Source organism: Miniopterus natalensis, chromosome 16 (assembly GCF_054644295.1).
Source record: "Miniopterus natalensis isolate mMinNat1 chromosome 16, mMinNat1.hap1, whole genome shotgun sequence".
In the NCBI taxonomy this organism is placed as follows: Eukaryota; Metazoa; Chordata; class Mammalia; order Chiroptera; family Miniopteridae; genus Miniopterus; species Miniopterus natalensis.
The window spans coordinates 9943832-9965898 of NC_142096.1; the positions used below are offsets into that span (position 1 = coordinate 9943832).

A 22067-nucleotide genomic window follows, 5' to 3' on the forward strand; every position below is an offset into this window, starting at 1 on the left:
GGGAGTTTATGGTATAACATTACAGGGCCACGCTGCAGTGAATGGGGTCTATAACATTTGAACAGGAATATCTGATTTCTTTAGTTTTTCATTTTCTAATATCAAATTATTTTCTAATTTGAAGGAAAAAACACTACTGCTTCTACATTGGCTCCCAAGACAATCGAATGGGGGTAATTTACATTTTTGAAAACATATCAGTTTGGACATGTATTCAAAATTGGACAAATTCCACATTTTAGAAATGACTAGCTATTATTCAAGCTCCAACTTCCAAGGAGCTTGAATATTAAGAACTAGTTTTATAAACCAAACCCACAAAGTACTCCAGGAATTGTAAATCATTCTTCAATTGTCAACCACCAAGGCACTTCAATTTAGAAAAGAATTAAGAGACTTTCCAGTTATTCAGCCTAAATGTCTTAACCCAGTTTCAGACTGACGATAAAACACTCTAAAGACACAAAAAGTGTAATAGCACTCATTTTTTTTTTTTAGGGAAGCTCTCTCGTACATTCTCAGGTATTAAACAGTTACTAGTCATTACTGATAGAAGTGAGAGGGAAGCTGATGATGTGAACAGAGCTGAAGGAAAGTTGTCCAGGTAATCAAAATACCAGACTTCCACTTAGACCCCTGAATAGTTTCCCAAAATTTTTGAGGTGGTTAAGTCCATCTTCTGCATTATTTCTCAAACACATTAGGATATTGTTACCATGTGTGCTTTCAGTTTTGTTACTGTTTTTATAATTTAGCCTAATTGAATGAAAAACGAGGGCATGAAGTAAAGCATGGGGGTTCTCGATTCTTCCTCCTTTAAGCCCACTCATTAAGCATAGACTTGCCCCATGCTGACTCCTGTAACACTTAGTAGGAGGCCCAGATCTTGCAGTCATTCTTGGTGACTTCCAGACAATGGCCAGCCGTACTCTTGGATGGAAGAAATGCAGGGGTTTTGGAAATTGAAAATCAAGGGTTTTGAGTGTGTGATCTTTTAGTTCTGCCTATCAAAGTCCCAGCCAAAGCAGAAACTTACCAAATCAATTATTATCAGGCCTACAGCATTATTCTCATTATTAAGAAAAATTTTCCCCTTTATTCTTTTAAAATTTCTTCAATATATCACTTGAGTGAGGTGGGATTTAAAGGATCTTTCTATGATTACCAGCTTTACAAGTGGCTATTACATCACTGTGAATAGTCCAGGTTACTGAATGCAGTTTGTGGTTAATTTCAATATTCCTATTTGAAAGATTGGCTTATAATATTAGGCCTTTTATTTAATAGTTTCAAACTAATAGTAGTTGCTTCTGCACAAGTGGAATTAAGGACTTGAGAAAGGTGAAAGGAAAACAAATTCTTCACTATAAAGACATTTGTACTGTGAATTCCTTGCCATATAAATGCAATTCTTATTACATTTTTTGTTTTATTAAAAATTCTTTTTCAATAAATGGTGATGGAAAATATACAAAGAAAAAATTATTTTCAAACTATATTACATGCACTAATTGCAGAACATTGCTCTCCTAACAAAGGTAGAAAGACTTAAAAGGCTTATCAAAGGTTCCAGACATGTCAGAGTTGGGGACAGAATATTCCAATATTCCATATCCGTTTGCTTCTCTTAGATACCACATACAGAATTGGTTACAAATAAATGTCTATTTCCAATACCCGTCTCAGGGCTTGCTTTGTAATTTTATTCCTAGATACCTATCCAATATTATTTTACTTGACACATATGTTAACTGCTCTTGATTATTTTTTTTCCAAAAATGGTTTCCCATAGTGACAACTGAAACTCAAGTGATGATTACAACAAAAGAGATTTTAAGAGTTTTTCCAGAAACAAGGTCATTGGTGACATTTCCATAAATCACACATAATCTCAACACAGACCATCTTAGAGAGAAGCCTCACTCTAATAAGCTTAATATACAGAGGTTAAAATAGCCCCGTTGTATTTATCTTTCACTGTGCAGCTTACCAAAACCAAATATCTGTCATCAACAATTATTAATCATCCATATGACCTGCAGAGCATTTTAATAAAGCGTATTACGAACCTGGGGTTGGGGGGATGAGGGAGAGACACAAATGTGATCCGAATTTATAAAAGGAGATGAGGGTCCCTATTGCTCCACCACATCTGTTTGCCACATGTTCATAAATCACATCAATGTTTTGAACATTTCTCCTAGCACCTTCCTGTCACTCTGGTTTTATAGTTCATAATTTTACCCCTCCCCACCCACAAAAAATTCTCATTATTATATTTCAGGCTTGAGAGTGACATTTGACCAAGTATTAAGTCATGCAACTGCAGCTAATGGCTGTGGTAGTGCCCAAGGACCCTCCAGTTTCTGGAGATTTGGTCACAGCAAGCAAAAGTGGGAGCAAAACTTCTTGTTTATTCTAAAGAAGCAGAGAAATAATATAAAGTCACCAATGAGCACTGCCAAACCAAAAAGAAAGGTACTCTTTGAGTCTGAATCTATGAAATAGAGTTGCCAAAATGACAGCTGCTGACTTAAAAAGAAAGATGTTTTCCTTGCAAACAGGATCCTCAGTAACACCATTCACACTGCTCTTAAGGTTGTTTTCTTTTGCCAGTGATGCTAATGCATGTCTGCATGTAGCAGTACTTGCCCTCCAGGAGTTTGCTATCTCTGACAACTATGACATGTAAACACAGAACAATAGTCTGTCTTTACGCAATGCAATTCCAGTCAGCCTATGTGACCTGTTGGTTTATTTAATGTGAAAAGAAGTATGAAAACTTAAGATACAGAGGAAGTTAAGTTAGCTGTGCGGTATCATGTAGATGAAGCTGAGGTCTTGTCACTATGGCTGACAAGTCTCCCACCCCCTTGCTCTAAATGTATACTGTTGTTGAATATAATAACTAAAAGAAAAAACATGCCTATCTGTATCTAAGCTGGAAAACAAAAACGGAAAACCACAGGGTGCGAGAAATGAACAGAGTCCATCTGAAGCCAGGACAATGAATGGAAGCTAAAGCCAAATGGGCCATGAGGCTACTATGCCTGGATATTCTAAGGTACTGAGGTTTAAATCTGAGAGTAGAGAGTTGGGAGCATGGTAAGCTATAGGTGCATTCTCATGTAAAACTGAGAACCCAGGACTGGGAATTTGGTAAGAAAAATGGGCTGCCTGTCTTAGGTCATGGTTGAAAATCATCTTGGAGAAATCTAAACTGATACTATGTTGGGAAAGAGGGTTGAATTCACATATAAAGAACCTTAAATCAAGAAATTATTGTAAAAATTGGTTGAGAGACCCATGGAACTGGCAGAAATAGACATAAAACAGCCCACACTAATGACCGAGCCCTGAAACATGACATGTCCTTTGAAAACAATTCAACCTGAAGATAGAGTCAAAGTCTAACATTTGAGGCACTTGAGGAAACAGCTCCATGAGCATCAGGAGTTTCAACAACCAGGGGAATTTACATGTTAAAACATAGAAAATAGAATAATGTGAAAACATTTTTGCTTTAAATGTTCGAAGACATAATTAAGGAAGAAATCAATGTCATAAGAATAGCATCTCATAAAAAAGAAGAGGCAGTTTTGATAGAGAATAAAATTGAAGTCCTGGAAATGAAAAAAAAAACAAGTGAAAGAAAAAGCTCAAAATGTGAACTACATAGTATATTAAACATAAAGGGGAAATCAGTAAATTTGAAAACAGAACTGAAAAATTCACCTAAAATAAAATATATTCAGTTAAGTAACATGGTACTGAACATACTGCTATTCTCAATTAATTATGAACTCATTGGTAAATAAATTTTATTACCAATAAAAAAGACACATGGTGGATAGAATGAGCCTCTCTGACTTATATCTACACTTGATCTTAGCCAAAAGGCTGAGAAGCGATCTGACTTATATCTAATAAATCTAATAAATATTTGCTCCAGTTTAATAAATTATTAGGAAGGAAAAAATGAGGAAGCTCAATGAATGATAGGTATTATTATGTTTAAACCTTAAAAAGTTTAAAGTTCCACAGTTAACCATGAAAAGAAGCCTGCATCTTCTATGATATTAATGTCTATGTGAATATAAATTAACATTCTAAATTTACACGCAATTTGGCTTTTAGCAAGAGCCAGAAAGCCAAAACAACAAAAACAATTCTGATATTTATCATGGAGAAAAGAATACATAGAAGTCTTGCAATTGAATTTGAAGGAATTGCAGATTCATTGGAAAGCTGCTACCACTTTTTAAATGGTGGGGGAAAATTCAGCTTTGAGATTGTGCTGGAAAAACATTAAGCATCTTCCATGTCCAAAAGTGTTCTCTCCACTATTTGAAATCTTACATAACTATATATCATTTTCTTGGAATGTTTCATATTCTACATGGTTTAATAATTTTTTGAGGACTTGTATTTTTCCTTCTGGGTTATAAGAATTTGAAATTTTTAATAATGTTACTCATCATTGGCTTTCCTCACACACTTACCATGCACCTCATACATAATTGAAATTCATTAGAGTTAATTTGTGGATGAAAAGGTAAAAATAATTCTTCTGAAAATAACTGACCTTTGTAAAAAGAGCTGTTTAGATTCAGCAGCACTTTCCCCCTTTGTCTTAGAGGAAGATACCCATTCTCTTTACCCCAATTCTTACCCCACCAAATAGAGATCAGACTGGAGCCAAGAGTAAGATTTATCAAGAAATGTGTGCTTCCAATTTTTCAAGTTAAAAGTCTTCAAGGGTAGGTCCTTTGATGAGAACATCAACTATTCCTAGTTTTGAAGGTATCCGACACATAAAGTCACACTGCCCCCATTATTCAGCATTGGAGCTGACTCCTTTGTTCTTCATTCAAGAAGTATGTTACTTTACAATAGATCAAGAATGTTAATGGATTTGGTTTCTCTCCAATCACCTATTGTACATACAAAGGAAAAGGCAATCAATGTAGAATATTTGGTGATGTTTATTCTTACGGAGGCCTTCAATGCTTACTTCTATCTTCTTTCTCTTATCCCCCAGACTACTTCTGTGCATCTCTCATTACCATACAGGAGAGGCGTGCATGACAAATCATTTTCTAAATATTATTATCTATTAAGTCAAAGACAGCTTTATGTTGAAGAGTGGCTTAAAATCTGCACCTTACTGTATATATAGAACTCCTTAAGGGCCAGATGGTTTCACTTCAACGTTAAGTTGCTGATCTTCCCATGACACTGCCAGAGGAAAGTTTGGGACACCTCTTCACATGTTTCTTAGAGTAGCCTCTTGATACTAAGGAAGCCCCTCCAGATGTAACCCACTAAAGATAATACCTTGCAAACTGTAAATAAAATGGCAGCAATCAAGCTCACATCAGGAGGCTGTCAGCCTGCAGGAAGGTTTTGTTCCCTCTAGCAAAACTTAACAAATAAGATAGCAGGGAATTGAAGGAATGGGGTGTAGTTCTTACTCTGCCTGCACATTAGAACCATCCCAGATCAACTGAGTTAGAATTTCTACCCAAGAAAAATTAAAACATACATCCCCACAAAACCATGTATACAAATGTTCAAAGCAGTATTATTCATAGTAGCCAAAAAGTTCAAATAACCCAAATGCCCATCAGCCGATGACAAGATAAATAAAATGTGATGTTCTATAACAAGCAATTATATTCATCAAGAAAATGAAATTAAGTATTGATACACGCTACAACATCAGTGAGCCTTGAACACATGCTAAGTGAAGGAAACCAGTCACCAAAGGGCACATATTGCATGGTTTCATTCATACAAAATGTCCAAAATAGGAAAATTGATAGAGACAGAAAGTAAACTAGTGGTTGCTTGGAATGGCAGGGGAGGGGTGGGAAATGGGGATTGACTGCTAATAGGTATGGGGTTTCTTTTAGTGAGGATGAAAATATTCTAAAATTAGGTCGTGGTGAGGGTTGAATAATGCTGTTAATATCCTAAAAAAGATTGAATTGTACAATTTAACCGGTTGAACTGTAGGTTATGTGAATTATGTCTTAATAAAGTTGTTAAAAAAGAGAAATTCATTTCATATCTTAGTGTTTTAACATTGACCATTAATTACTTCTTTTTAAAGGGATTTATCTATATCAGTTACTCCTTTCCTCTTTCTCCATATAGCTCTTTTATAAGTAAGCTGATGGGAAACTCTTTACCATCTACTCCAGGGGAAAAAGAATTATAATCTTTGCAAAGTTCTTGTTTAAGAGAAGTTTGATACTACAAGTCTCACTATGTATAACAGTTTCAAATCCATGGCAAAAGAGGGGTTAGAGTGAAATCTGTGTCACTAAGAGATGCTGTCAACATTCTTTTGATATTAAAATACATTCTTCAGGACTAGAATTCTTGGAACTAGCACACAATTAGTTGTTTCCTTTTTACTATCTGCTGAAAACATATCTTAAAATAATCTATGTTATTCTGAAAAAGAGTTCTCATTGAAAAATTCCATTCTCACTTATCCTCCTGAAAAATATAGGTACATAATGATTAAGATTGGCAATGGGGCCCAGCTGGGAGTGGCTCAGCAGTTGAGCATCAACCTAGGATCCAGGAGATTGGGGTTCGATTCCCGGTCAGGGCAACGCCAGGTTGCGGGCTAGGCAGCCGATCAATGACTCTCTCATCATTGATGTTTCTGTCTGTCTCTCTCTCTCCCCTCTTTTCCTCTCTGAAATCAATAAAGATACGTTTAAAAAAAAAAAAAAAAGATTGGCAATGGGTTGAGAGGTGCAAGAGAGGAAGTTGGGCTGCTAAGAGTGCTGTGGGGAGTTATGAAATTGAGTAGGATTTTGTATTAATAAGGAGGGACATAGAGCAGATGCCTACCTCCTCCCTGACTGTATGTTGTGGTTCACTTGATTAAAGACAGGCTTTGAGTCAGCTTGAGCAACAGGGTAGGACTAAGCTGGTCAACTCAATTGTTATTTGAAATTGCACTTGGACACTTGGAAATAGCAATTTGGGTACTTTTGGGATTTTTTCCTCCCCTTCTGCTTTCAAGTGGTACAAAATAATGTGAAATTTTCTGGCCAATCATAGACTGATTGAGTATGTATAGTAAGAAGTCAACCACCAGCTAATCTCCCAGGGCAGACATCCCAGAACTGGTGGGTACATTCCCTTAGAATTAAAGTACCAGTCAAAGGCCTCATGAAGGGGGACAAAGGGTGCATTAATCTTACCAAAAACCTGAAAGCTTCCCATCATTTTTAGATTTGAAGTGATTTAAAAGAAACTGGGAATAAAAGATAATTTAACAAAATTTGTACAGTATGTATTAAAATAGAGGGGTCCATATCAAAAGTGTATTCATGGTCCATTCAAGAAGGGTTTTCTGTATAGAAAATGAATAGTATAGAAAAATAAGCAGTATGTTATACTATAACAATACTGTGACATAAATTATTATTCTCTCTCACAGTTGTTATTGCCCTTAACTCAGGCTATGTCCATTAAAAAAGGGGGGGTGGGGAGAAATACTGGTTCTTGCCAAAATGCAATCCTAAAGGTTAGTAGCCCTCAAACTAATTTATTTTACTTTTTAGAGCAGTTTTTGTTTTACAAAAAACTTAAGCAGAGAGTAGAGTTCCCATATACCTCCTCTCCCCTGCCCCAACTCTGTATACAGTTTCTCATATTATTAACATCTGGCATAACAGTGGTGCATTTGCTAAAATTGATGAATCAAGTATTGATACATTATTATTAACTCAAGTCTATAATTTACACTAGCATTCATTCTTCGTGTTGTATATAGTTCTATGGGTTTTGAAAAATACATAATGTCATGTATCCACCCTTGCAGTACTATACATAATAGTTTCATTGCCCTAAAAATCCTCTGTTTTCCTCCTGTTCATCTCCCTCTTTCTCCCTGGTGATCACTGATCTTTTTACAGTCCCAATGGTTTTGCCTTTTCCAACATGTCTTAGAGTTGAGGTCATACAGTAAGTAACCTATTCAGATTGACTTATTTCTCTTAACACCAGACATTTAAGATCCTTCTACTTCTCATTACTTATAGCTCATTTCTATTTATTGGTGAACAATACTCCCTTCAATGAATGTACCATGATGTTTTTATCTATTCACCTATTAAAGGGAATCTTGACTGTGTCCAAGTTTTTGAAATTATAAATAAGTTTTCAACTCATTTTGGATAAATACCAAGGAGTGCAATTGCTGGGACATATAGTAAGACTATATTTAGCTTTGTAAGAAACTGTCAAGTTTCCAAAGTGGTTGTATCATTTTGTATTACTACCAGAAATAAATGAGAATTTCTATTGCTTCATAGCCTCACCAGTATTTAGTGATGTCAGTGTTTTAGATTTTAACCATTCTAATAGTTGTATAGTGGTATTTCATTGTTTGAATGTGACATTCCTTAATGATGTATAAAGTTGAGAATCTTCTCATGTACTTATTTGCCATCTGTATACCTTCTTTGGTGAGACACCTGTTCAGATCTTTTGTCCACTTTCTAACTGGGTTGTTTAGTTTCTTACTGTTCAGTTCTAAGTGTTCATTATATATTTTGTATACCGGCCTTTTATCAGATACGTGTTTTGCAAAGATTTTCTTCCAGTCTGTGGCTTGTCTTTTCATTCTCTTTTGACCCTCACCCCATTATATGGCACAGTAATAGGCACAAAATAGAATCAATAAATGTTGATTGAATGAGCAAATAAGGTAATTAGGGTCCGCTTCTTGTTAGGCCTTCCTATGGCTGGCCAGAAGTTTCTTCTACACATATGGAAACCTAATCACAGATGAATGACTATTTTTTTAAAAATTTTTCTTAAAATGTTAATAGGCTTTTTGAACAACTGAAAAAATAAGTGTTTGAACATTGAATTTGCTTCAAATGATCTCAACAGGAAATCTATACCTCCTATTGGGATGTTCAGTAGTGATGATCTAGTAAGAACTCTTTTGAGGAAAGGAAGAATGTATTGAAGAACTGGTTCACAGAGGAAACTAAAGAGTTTGGAGTAAGTTAATTTTCATTATAAAGCAGGTCAGTTGAGAAGCAATTTTTTCTGGACCTTTTGTATAAAACCTAGTTGGGTTTTAAAATCTTTTCTCCACAAATCCAGTGTTTCCTAGGGATCAGTTATTCAAATCTACATACTTATGTTTGAAACCTGCTGCAAGAGTTTGCTTATAAGATGACTATGTAATTAATAGTAGGAAGAGGCTATTTCCCTGGTTTTACTGTTTCTGCATTTTGAAAAGGCTCTAATTGATGTGCTCTAAGAGTCTAAAGCAGTGTCTGCCAAAGTGTACCACCTGATCTTTAGATGAAAAGGTGACTTCTTTAAAAATAGGTTCTCCAGTCAAATTAGCCTTGGAACTTTTTATGCACTAGTTCAGTCTTGTTATAGAGATTATAATGAATATATTATAGCATATTAAAGTCTTAAAAATTCTGCAGTGAAAAAAAATCCCAAATTTTAATGAGTTTGGCTATAAAACCCTTTCCTAAATTAGTTTCTTCTGATATCTATTACCATCCCATAAAACACGCTTTGGGACATGATTAAAATATTTCCCCTCCCCCAAAGGAACCATCTTTTCCTTCTTCTGACCTAAGAACTGTAGAAGAAAGGATTTCACTTTAATGTTCATTTTGCACAGTACATGAGATTTTAGTATATAATTTGGTGATACTACAGCCTCCAGTAAGATATAGTCAACACATTATTTAAGCATATATGTAGCAAATAAAATTCAACCGTAATGCTTTGCCATCTGTAAAAGGATTGCATCACATCTTGCCAAAATGAAAACCTCTTTATTTGTTAATGTAGCTGTCACTCTGAGCCAGTTGTTTTTCAGAATGATGCCTTTGAAGAAGTATCACAGATTTAACTTAAATAGCCCAAAGAAATGGAAGACACATTTAGCACACTTCCTAAAAGACTAGTCACACTTCACAGTGCTTTAGAACATAGAAAACTGATTTTAAGATGTTAATCAGCATGGAGCACATTAAATCAGAAGGCTGTCTTGTATGTGAAGAAATGTGAACACTGCATTTTAAAGAGAATTACACTGGAATAGATAGAATGACTGATGTGTTAAACTTGTTTTGACTGATATTGTGAAGTACGTAAGAAATATGCAATTGGATTACTTATCTTGGCTTACATAGGCCTTGATTGTTTGGATGTGACAGAGACTCCACACATAACTAATAAAATTATTTTACTTATAATAATTTGAAATTATTTTCATTAAGAAAGAAAAGTGGTATTTTGGCACCCATACTGTGACTTTGTGTAATTTTTCAGAGAAAGAATTAGATTGGGGGAAAAATAAAAATCAAGGCAAATCACTGGTATGGACCAAGTGGTTAGACTAACTGAACTCTCAGGTCACTTAATTCCTTAAGGTATCAACTGCTGTAGTGTAATGGAAAGCACATGAACTCTTACATTAGGCTGTGTTTGAATCTTGCTTTTGGCACTTCCTAGTTCAAAGACTAAGAAGTTTATTTAATTTCTCTGTCAGTTTCCTAATCAATAAGATGGATCTTAAAAATAAAATAATTCGCCCTAGCCTGTTTGCTCAGTGGTTAGGGCACTGGCCCGTGGACTGAAGGGTCCCGGGTTTGATTCTGGCCAAGGGCATGTACCTTGGTTGCAGGCCTGATCCCTGGCCCTGGCCACATGTGGGAGGCAGTCAATCGATGTGTCTCTTTCACATGGATGTTTCCCTCTCTCTCTCTCTCTCTCTCCCCTCTCCACTCTCTCTGAAAAAGCAATGGAAAAAATAGCCTTGGTGAGGATTAAAAAATAATAATAATAAAATAATAAAATAATTCTCTCAATCAAGTATGAGTGCATAATAAAGACACCTTCAAAAATGCAAGATATGAAAGTTCCAATGGACCATTTCCAGGAAATTACTTTAGGATAACTTCCAGAAAACAAGATTACATCAAGAAAGAAAAGATTATGCTCAGCAAATTTCCTGTTAACCAGGCTCACAAGAAAATGATATACAACCCAGAAGTCCATTTCACTAATTTTCAATAAGTATAATGGTCAAGTGCTCTGGAACACTGTTCTTTCTTCTGGCTGTTGTATTTATCCCTAATGGAAAATCTACGTAAGAGACATGATATAATCAGAAGGTGGTTGTTTTGTAAATATAAATCAAAGTGAAGGGAAATAGTGATGGCCAATACACCCATGACCACTGTAAAGATATAATAAATACAAAAGCCTTTTGGAGCACTCCCATCCCACTCAGGATAGTGGGAGAGATTTGTCAGAATTCTTATTCAAAGTATTATTCTGCACTTAATTGTCACTCTTGGTGAAATCATTCTTTCCATTAACTGGATTAAATCTATAGATTAACCTTTATTGGAGGAGCTACAAAGTGTCCTCAGTCACATGTTTATAAACTATTATTTTTAGAGTGGATCACTTCTACACTTCAGTGATTATGTATGGTTCTTGCTTCTTTCATTCAAAGAAGATAACTTTATTTCCAACATATGGGAACATCTCACCATATAGTCCCTTATGTACTGACTAGATATGTGCCCCAACAAACTGAGTAAAATAAGCAAGAATACCCAAATGTAAGCATCAGAAACAAACTTGTAATTAGTAATTTTCTCAAACACCTTATTTAGAATATATTCGGTTGTAAGTAATAGAAACTAGCTCAAGACTGGTAAATTATAAAAACAGATCTTATAATATACAAGAAGCTACACAAATAAGTCTCTGAATGGAATGTGATCATTGGAGGCCTTATCAGCCAAAGATTTGGGATCATTACTAAGAGTTTCACTATCTTTGGAACCCAGCTACACTACATTCTATTATTTCACTATTAATATGACTTAGCTACACGACATATAACTATTTTCTGTTCCTCAATCTCTTTGACTTTAGAACATGCATTTTCTGAAATTAAAACATATCTATACCTTCCACTTTGATTAGTCACAGCTACTTTGTAATAGTATCACACACGCGCACACACACACAGTCACACATGCACATATACTAACCATTCAAACTCAGTTCCAAAACTGGCAAAAAAAGAACTAACAAAATTTGGTATAATTTCAGGAAAGAGTGATTTTTTACAGCAGTATTTTTTAGTCTTAGATTAGAGAGCATTATGTCACCTTGGGTTGCGCCAAGGGTCTTAGGTAGGATCGTTAAATCTGACCTCTTCTATGGCTACTGATGCTGTAACCACTAATCCTAGTCACCTTGACCTTTTGTGTCATTAGTCACAGTGGGCACCCAGTTGTAGTGTGGATGGATCAATGCGAATCTCCCCTATCACTGAAATACTACCTAAAATTGCATGCCCTATAGTGGGTAAGGGTTAACATCTTGATTTATAAGGAGTTAATTATAACCACCATTGAAACCAAGATCAAGAGCTGGGATTAAAACAAGCTAAAAGACAATCTGAAAATGTGAAAAAGACTAGAAGCAGAGCAGCTAAAATTTTGGGAAATGCTAGCACGAAAGCTTAGCATTTCTTAGCCTATCTGGAACAAAAAGCCCGTGCCCAGGTACAGGATAAAGGGAGTAGGAAAGTAGAGAGATAAATGTATAAACAGAATCACAACATATGTAATGTTCTACAACATGGCTTTTTAATTTACCAATATATATTTCTCTACATCATTACATATCACTTTACCTCATTATTATTTAAACTGTGTCATATTTCATGATATTGTCATACTACAAATTACATAATTGGTCTATTAATACAGGGTGTCCCAAAAAAGTATATACACATTCATTTCTGTAGATTCTTTTAAATTTTGAAAATGAACTGCCAAGTGTATACATTTTTGGGAGACACCCTGTAGGTATTTAGATTTTTAAAAATTGCAGTGAACATTCCATTTACAGAAGTGATGTAGAGAATATTTAAGAATCCCTATGTCATGAGCACTGACCAAAAAAATAAAAATAAAAACATGGATCCCAACTTTAGTGCTGAGGGAGATTCTGTGGCTCCCTGCTGGCCCAGGCATTAATCTTTGGTTGCTGGGTCACGGAGAGGCCCCCTGCAGAGGGTAAGGTAGCTGAGGTATTATTGGGTGAGGAACTCAGGGAGCTCAGTGCGGCAATCATTACAAAACGGTTTCTGTGTTTTAACAACCACCATAGCTATAACTTCCCTACTGGGTGAATAGAAATCCAGCTTGTACATACATCTTTGAATATTTATGTGAGTGTATCTGTTGCTTAAATGGCTAAAGTGCAATTGCTAGAAAAATGGAAGTTTATATTTATATTTAGAGAAATAATGCCAAATTGTATTTTAAAAAAAACTACATTAATTTATTCTCCTTTTAACAAACTTTCATCAACAACATCATTTTTTCATCTTTGTCTGTAGGCATATAGAAATTTTAGTACTTAATATTATCAAATTTTAATCTTTTGCTTATTATATGTTTATAGAAATTTGTATTATTCTATTTTATTTTGCATTTTTAAAAAATTGTGAGGCTGAGTGTCTTCTCATAGGTGTATATGATTAGCATTTTCCCCCCTGAGGCCAGCTACTTTGAGTTCTTTGTCCATTCTGCTATTGGGTTTTCATGTTTTTTATGGATCTTCAAATTGTTTGTTTTAAAAATATGTATTAAAGAAATTAGCCTTTTTTCTACCATATTTGTCATGTTTGCTTTTTCCAGTATTTTTGTATCTTTTAGCTTTACCCATTTTTTAAATATAGAGAAAACTTTCATTTCTAGGTAGTAAAAATTATCAGTCTTTTCCTTTTGAATTCTAGGTCTTGTGTCCCTTTTTAAAAGCCTTTCGTATTCCAATTTTATTGAAAACAGTCATCTGAGTTTTCTTAAAACTACTTTTATGGTTTTTGTTTAAAATTTTTTTGATCCATCTGGAATTTATTTTAGTGTAATGAGTGAGGTAGGAATCTAGCTTAATTATTTTCCAAATGGCTAGCCAGTTGTCCCAACACTATTTATTGACTAATCAGGTCTTTCCTCCACAGATGATACTAAATTCTCAAATGTGCTTGTATTCATGTTTAGATTTTCTGACGTGTTCCATTGATTATTTTTTCTGTTTTGGTATAATAGAATTTTTTAAAATCCTGACCTGAGGGTAAGTTTTTATTAATTTTTTAGAGAGAGGAAGGGAAGAGGAAGAGAGGAAGAGAGAGAGAGAGAGAGAGAGAGAAACATCAATGTGAGAAACATCGCTCTGTTGCCTCCCATATGCATCCTGACCAGGGACAGAACCCAAAACTGAGGTATGTATCCTGACCAGGAATCGAACCCACAATCCTTTTTTGGTGTACAGGATGACGATGCTCCAACCAACTGAGCCACTCAATGAGAAGTATCATAGTATTTTAATTACTTTAACTTTATTAAACATGTTTCGTTATTCTTTTCAGATTTTTTCTTAATAATCTGATGTATCCAATCATCTGCACAAAAAATTTTTAATTATTCTTTCACATTTCACAAAATCCGTTTTCTAATTGGAATCAGAATAAATTAGTAAATTACATTAAAGATAATTGATACCATTACAATAATAATAAGTCGTTCTACAAAAGAAAATGTTAAAAAAATAAAATGTTATGTTTTCCTAAATATTGGCATCTCAGTAAAATTTTAATTTTTTCTTTGTGTTTCTAATGAGTTTATCTCTAGATTTTTATTGTTGATTTCTAGTGTAAATTGGATCTTTTCTTTCTGCATAATTTCAATCCAACTGTTTGGTCTATATAGGAAAATTAATGATGTCTTCATTTTTTAACTATTATGCTTACTGAATTCTAGTTGTTTCCCATTATTTTAATTTGCCTTGATTGGACATTCTAGATAAACAACCACACTTCTTGGAAATACTGTCTCCTCTCTTACAATAGTTGTATCTTTTTATTTCATTTTCTTGTCTAATTTCATTTTCAAAAATAAGAAAAACCATCAAAGTAGTAGGAAAGCTAGAGATAGGGAATTTCTCTAGTGGCAAAACTTTATTAACATCCTTGGACAAAATAAAATGCTAAGAATAACTCCTTTTGTTCAGGGAAGCTACTTTTGTATATAGTCTTTGCCATATGAATCATTCTGGGTCATATTTTCAAGCTCAGCACACACCTCATGCCCTATAATTGCTCTAATAATTTTTAAATAAAAACACTGATAGCTGTGGACAGCTATAAATAACCAAAATGGAAGGCATTCGCACCATGCCTTCAAAATGCACTTGTTTAGTTTTACTTTACCAATAACTTAAACCACATGGAAAGGGCAAATTCTCCTGCACAAACACATTCTACAAGTGGCATGCACAATAAATGATAGCATTTGACAAGTTTTTACCAGGTTTTTTTTCTTTTCAGAGCCAGAAAAGCCAGTTGTTACAATCAGTGTAAAGTGAAAAAACATGTACCTTACCAATCCAAGGATTTCTTTCTTTTCTGGGCCTGTGTTAAATCACATTTATATAGCAGCAGCTTTGCTGGACAGGTTGCCATATATCCACTCCTATTCCTTTTGCTCCTGTTCCAGAAGCTGTGGGGTCAGTGACACAGTGGTGCCTATTAAATGCCATTCAGTGATGAGGTTGATAACTTTTAGGAGTTTGAAGTTGAAGACATTGATGGACTTCCAGATGTTCTGGCTCCTTTGAAGATCAACTGGAGAAACTGAAGGCCAAGCTTCACTGCACCTAAAAATACCAACTCAGGCTTCTTAGCTGAGATGCTATTGGAACTATAGCTATAGAAAAAAGATATGAATAGGAATAATACACAGAAACATTACTGAAATCATTAACCATTACAGGGAAAGTACATAAGAACATCCAAATTTAAACTGTGGACATTTTTTTTTTTTTGGCATGGGTTAAAAAGTAATCCCTCTGATGTGCTTATGTATATCATGGCCCTTTTCTTGTATATTAAACACTTGGGCCTGGAATACAAGCAGAGAGAGATGAGAAGGTGAAAGTGAAGCAGGTTAGAAGTTAAAGTCAAGGTTATGATTGCTTGAAGGATAGGGAGTGCTCCAGCTAGTTAATTCTACTGTGTTTCCAGGTGAACACAAGCGGCTCTTATCTACACTCATTGTGAAAATGTATTTTCTCACTTTTAGGGAAGAATTAAGTTGATGATTTGTTTATAATTAATATTTTATTTTGATTTCTAGTAATGATTTAGTACACTTTGAGGTTGCTATTCTAAATAACTTAAGAAAAATTTTAGATGACTAAATTTGGTGAAACTATATGTGATCAAGATCCAGGTTTAGGGGATTGTGTGACCAATTATAAATAGAATGCTTTTCATAACAACCAGGAACATAAGTGACAGAGGTGAGAAAGGGCAAAGTTAGAGTCTATATTTTGAGTGTTGAAAAGGTAAAGATAAGGTAAGACAAGCAATGATGTTGTCTGAGATAGTGCTGCATAGGCAGTTATGTGTATAGCTGTGGCTATTAGGTTTCAGCTGAGTTCCAAGTTCTAATAAATTAAAAACAGACGGATCCTTCAAGACAGTGATTTTCAATTTGCTCAGTTGACTAAGCAGCCATAACCCTTGGTACTGTCCTTCTATCCCCAAATAGTCACACACTTATGCCATTATATGACTAGGAACAATTTTATTATCAGAAGCTGGAACTGTGTTATAGAAATAAGAGTTTCTGATTCTCAAAAATAATAGTGCACAACATTTATAACAACAGTATATTTAGGAGGATGAGTATTATCTATCCCAGTTACTCAATTTAATATGAAGGATAAGCCTTACCCACTGAGTAATAATTTTGAATTTAATAATTTCATGTCAAATTATTTTGACATCCGTGAGGAGATAAGGAAACGTGGGCACCAAAATTTTCAGAAAGTGTTCTAGAAAAATTCAACTTGAGAAATGCCATTTGCTAAATTAAATTCACTGGGATTTGAATAAGGGCAAACAGTTGAGGTGGAAAGGATCTTTCTTCACATGCATTTTTAGGTATCTCCAGTACCTACCCTTTGCTTTGAGGGTTTACTGTTTTCTAGGAGCAAAATACTGAAGTAGAAATAAAATGCCTCTAGAATTTGTTAGTAGTGGGAACTCTCTGTTGATTCTTTAGTGAAGACACTGGGAGCTCAACAAAATGTCAGCCAAGTTACCCTGCTGTGAAGCCCACGCTGGATAATTACTCCTCATGCTCAGATCTCCAGTCAGTGCTTCAGTCCTCTGTCCCTAAATATGAGCAGATCGTCAAGACTACTGGACATCTGAAGAAAGGCTTGGAAACTGAACTAAAGAAGGAAAAAGAAGGGAAAAAAGCAGCACTTTGTAAGTAACAGAGGCTCTGCGACAAGAAGAAAACCTGACACTCAGTGACATCCTCCGGGGGTGAGAATTAGTGCATACATGAGACAAGCGAGAGATCTTGGGAATTAAAATTATAAAAGCAGATTTAAAAAGTAATAGATGGAAGATACAGTTGAGCAAATCTCCCAGAGAGTGTAGGAAAAAGACAAAGAATTGGCAGGTAGAAGAGAAAAAATTAAACTCTTATGTGGAGGTTCAGACAACTGGAGCCAAGTCCAAGGCTTGATTTTGAATTAACAATAAATATATTAAAAATTAAAATAAAGATAAATGAGGTAATTATTAACTCCAGGGAAAATGAAAAGATCAGTAGTAAAGACGTAGAAATCTTAGTTTTTTCAATGGTGTTTACAAAGTTATGCTAATGTGAACACTGAGGGATGATCTAACTAAAATGGTGCCTTAACTCTAGTGGACGGACTAGGAAACAATGTGTATGATGGGATGGGGAGAGGAAAGAGAGCCACATCCTCAGCCCCAGCAAGATGTCAAGAGGCGATGCCTAATACTGCAAAAAACAAAAGTAGCATCAATACCATGTATTTTTAGAAAAGTGAAAGTAAATAACATATATTCTTTAAAGTATTGTTTTTCATAATAAAGTTTCTATGATCTTGTAGAACAATTTACTGTTATTGTATATAAAATGTCTTTTAATTTTGCACATTGTAAAATTCCATTAAATCAGCTTTAAAATTTTTTTAAAAATCATTTCTTAATATATTCTATAACTTTATGGGGCAAAGTTTATTTTTCCCCATTTAAAATAAACTTTCTGAAAATGAGACATTTTAAAAATTGCCTAAGATCGCTCAGGAATTTTGGGAGAGTAACAAGATCAGAACACAACATTCCCAGTTCTCTGTCATCATGCCACAAAATCATGTTGAATTTTCACAAATACTTTAAAAATAATAAACAAACAAACCAAATAATTTAAGAATGCCAAAAAAGAAAAAAGAACCTACGCTGTTGGCACTGTTGTAAACTAATCGTGCATATTTGACAAGAACACATGAATTCCTGTGAGATATAAAAGTAGAGAAGTCAATTTCCTCCAAAGCTGTGGCAATCCACAATTCAATAAAGATCATCATGAATAACAAAAACAGCAGGATGAGTGATAAGATCAAGTATAGAATCAGTGAATAAATATGGTCCCAGGCTAATTACAGTATCTATGAAATCAAGGAAGGGTAGAGAAAATTAAACACACACACACACACACACACACACACACGTCAAAACTTTATTCCAATTATTTTCCATCAGTGGGAGTGATTATTTCTGGTTTTGATTGGAAAGGATCAGATCCAAACCAGCTCACCCTTTTAGATCAGAATTTTATTTAAATCTAGCTTATTTGAAAAATAACTTCTTTAACAAAATTATTAAAAGAACAGAAACAAAAAAGTAGATACAGATGTGGCCTCAGGTTCATCATCTGTAAAATAATAATAGTGCCCATCTCACAAGGCTGTTGTGAAGGTGAAATGAAATTACATGGAAGCAACTGACATAGTGTTTCAAAGCCATTTTAAAGGTAAACTCTAATTTCACTGCTTCTGGTTAGTTCTCTATACTGTTCTCCTATTTAGAAAAATATCTTAATAAACATATCAATATTTTTAAGTGATGGCAGGATCTTTAGGTATACGTCTGAAAGAAGAAAACTGAAAGGGGGGAAAATATATAAAAATTATAGAATAATTATGTTCATAATATATTAACATAATGTATTATCAGGAACTTTTAATTTGTTGCGTGTGAGGGTACAGACTGGAGGTTTTGGAATCTTGGACAGGGAGGAGAGAAGTGTATTCAAAAAACAAAAGACAGTGAGAAATATCCTAAGATGGGGAGAGAGCAAAGTTTAAAACAACCTTCTAATAATTACTCTTCCTCTTTCCTTTTCTATGTTGGACATATTCCCCATCCCCCCATTTTTTTTTTTTTTTAATAAAAAGTTGGCTACTCACCCTACAGTCCTTTGTTAGTGCAGCTTTGGGAAATAAACAGGGGGTTAAGGACACGGACAAAGAAAGGTCACAGAAGCAGGGCGGTGAATGGGGATCGGGGCTGGCAGTGAGAGGTGTCTGGGCCTGCAAACCTCTCCCATGCCCCCACCGCCCTAAGAAACACCTGGGAAATTGTGGAGGGTCCTGACTTTCCCAGTGTCTACAGAATAGGGAGCTGAGCACATTTGCTTGATTACCCTAGAAGGCTGGCAAATTTGGGGCTTCTCATTATTAACATCACCAGCCCTTTTTGCCTTCAGCTAAAAAAACTTGAGACACAAAGAACTATGACAGATGATAGCAAACCACAGCAGTTCCCTAAACAAGGACACACAGTAAGTTTTGATGATGTAGGGAGAATGGATAAAAAAGTTTAGAATGTTTAATGTTTCACAAAATTGCTTCACAAGCATCAGCTCGAGCAATTATAAAAACTCTGAGGCTGTAGAATCTGTTTTTCTTTTTAATGAGAAAAGTAGACTCAGATATGCTAAGGAACTTGCCCAAAGGACCACAGTGAGTGTAGGCTTTCCACTACAGTATATCAAAATCCTTAGAGGGGAGGGGAGAAGACAAATTTGGCCTACTTCAAATTTTGCCTATACCCCTTTGGAATAGATAAATCATCTTAAAAATTGACTATATGCTTAGTGTTATTGCAGCTGCTATTTAAAGATATTAATGAGTGTAATTTGGTAATGCAGACATTTTTTTTTTCAATTTTGCCAAAAATTAATGTACAGTCTAAAAGAGGCTACCCTTCACTATGATTGTTTTATCAGTATTTTTACAAGACACATTCCCTTCCATATTGGTTGTCTTTTTCTGTGACATTTTAATGAAAGAAAGTGGATTATTTTAATAAGCCCAGTTCTATAAAAGAAAATCTTTAAGCCAAAATGAAAAAGTTAGGCTGTAAAGATATCATCATATTATCAAAGTACTGATGGAAGTATGGAGTTTAAACACAAATGAGGCAAGAATTTAGTGCAATTTAAAAGCAAATATTCTGGGGAAAGCCAAAAGAAATGAAGCTTAGAAAATAAACCATTAAGGAGAAAAAATCACTACAGTTTATAAGTTATATGTTCATGACAGAAATATATTGAATAATGCATTCAAAAGCCTATGCATGAATGAGTGCCCAACATGTGTCTCTGTATCATGTCTTTAAATTTTGATTTCCTTATAATCACCCATTAGGAACACAGTTTTGGTACCAACTTTCTATTTCCCAAGTATGCAAATTCCCCCTGATTGGTGGTGGTTGCTAGTTACATGCCTGGTGTTGAAAAAGCCAACTTCTTGATTCCTAGTTTTTAGCCATAAACAAAATGAAAATTCATTGATTGAACACTGGTAGTGGTAACCTTACTGTATTGCCTGTTTTGTGAGCCTTCCCATTAAATTATATTTGAGATAATCTGATATCATTTTATGTTGAATTAATACTTTTTTTTGCTGACATGTTGGAGTTGTGAAAATTTTCCTGTACCAGTGCTTTACTAAGATTGAGTGCTATTTAGTGAATACAGGGCACTGTTCTGCCAAAAACCAAAAATCATGCCAAAAAGTTCTGAAACAATGGAGACAAAAACCTATACAATCAGAACATCATATTAGCAACAATGCAGAATAAACACAGACTGGAGTGAGCAACAACTATAAGAGAACCCATTATACTTCTTCCATTAGATTTCATTCTCTGAAAATATTTTTCTTCGACAGTTTCATCTATAATCATTTTATTTACTCAAGTTCAAATAAAAGACATTTTTAAGTTCATCTATAAATATCTGAAAATGGAAATTTCATCAGACAACATGACCAGGCTATAGCAATTAAGCACCCAATTCTACCACATACCATTCACATTGCTGAGCTTTGTGTACCCTACCATCCTCATAGATAAATGAACATAATGGGAGTATATATACCTTATAGGGTTATCTGAGGCATAAATGAGAACCTGAATGGTGAAAATAGAACTTGGCACATAGCAATTCAATCAACATTTGTTATTTATTGTTTCTGGTTTTCTTTTTAGTATAATTTTTTTATGTTGAATGTAATGGTTAAAATATATTTAGCTGTAAGTTTTAGGCTAAATTAGAGTGCTCTAAATGCACAGAAGTTTGTCTTCTCACTTAACAAGAAATCTAGACATAGGCAGTTCCCTCAGAGGCTCAACAATGTCCGGATATTAGTCAAGTTGAAATTTCTGGTATTCTTTTGGTTCCTGTGCCCCCAACTCCTATCTATAATCACAAGATGCTACAGCTTTACATGAGAGTATTCAAAGCAGGAAGAAAGGGGACAGGTAAAAAAAAACACACACACACACACAAAAGACTTTCTTTTTCAAAGAAGATTCTTTTTATGTTTTATTTTCTCAGACTGGATTTCATGCTCACCTGTAGGCTAATAAAAAATAAGATTCCTATGATTGATAGAGGCTAGTAAGAATTTATCCCTTAGGCCTGGTGCTGGGGGATTGCTACCCAAATAAAACTGTGGTTTTGTTTGCAAGGCAGAAGAGTGGAAACGCACTGACAAGACAAATGAGAGGGCGACTTGAGTGTTTGTTCCAAAGCTCCTCTATGATAAAGCTTGACTAACCACATAGAGCT

General features: G+C 34.7%; 1 pseudogene; it reads right to left on the minus strand.

The window, feature by feature from the left end:
* Positions 1 to 3754: 3754 nt before the first annotated feature.
* Positions 3755 to 3912, minus strand: LOC148091336 (U2 spliceosomal RNA; annotated as a pseudogene).
* Positions 3913 to 22067: the final 18155 nt, after the last annotated feature.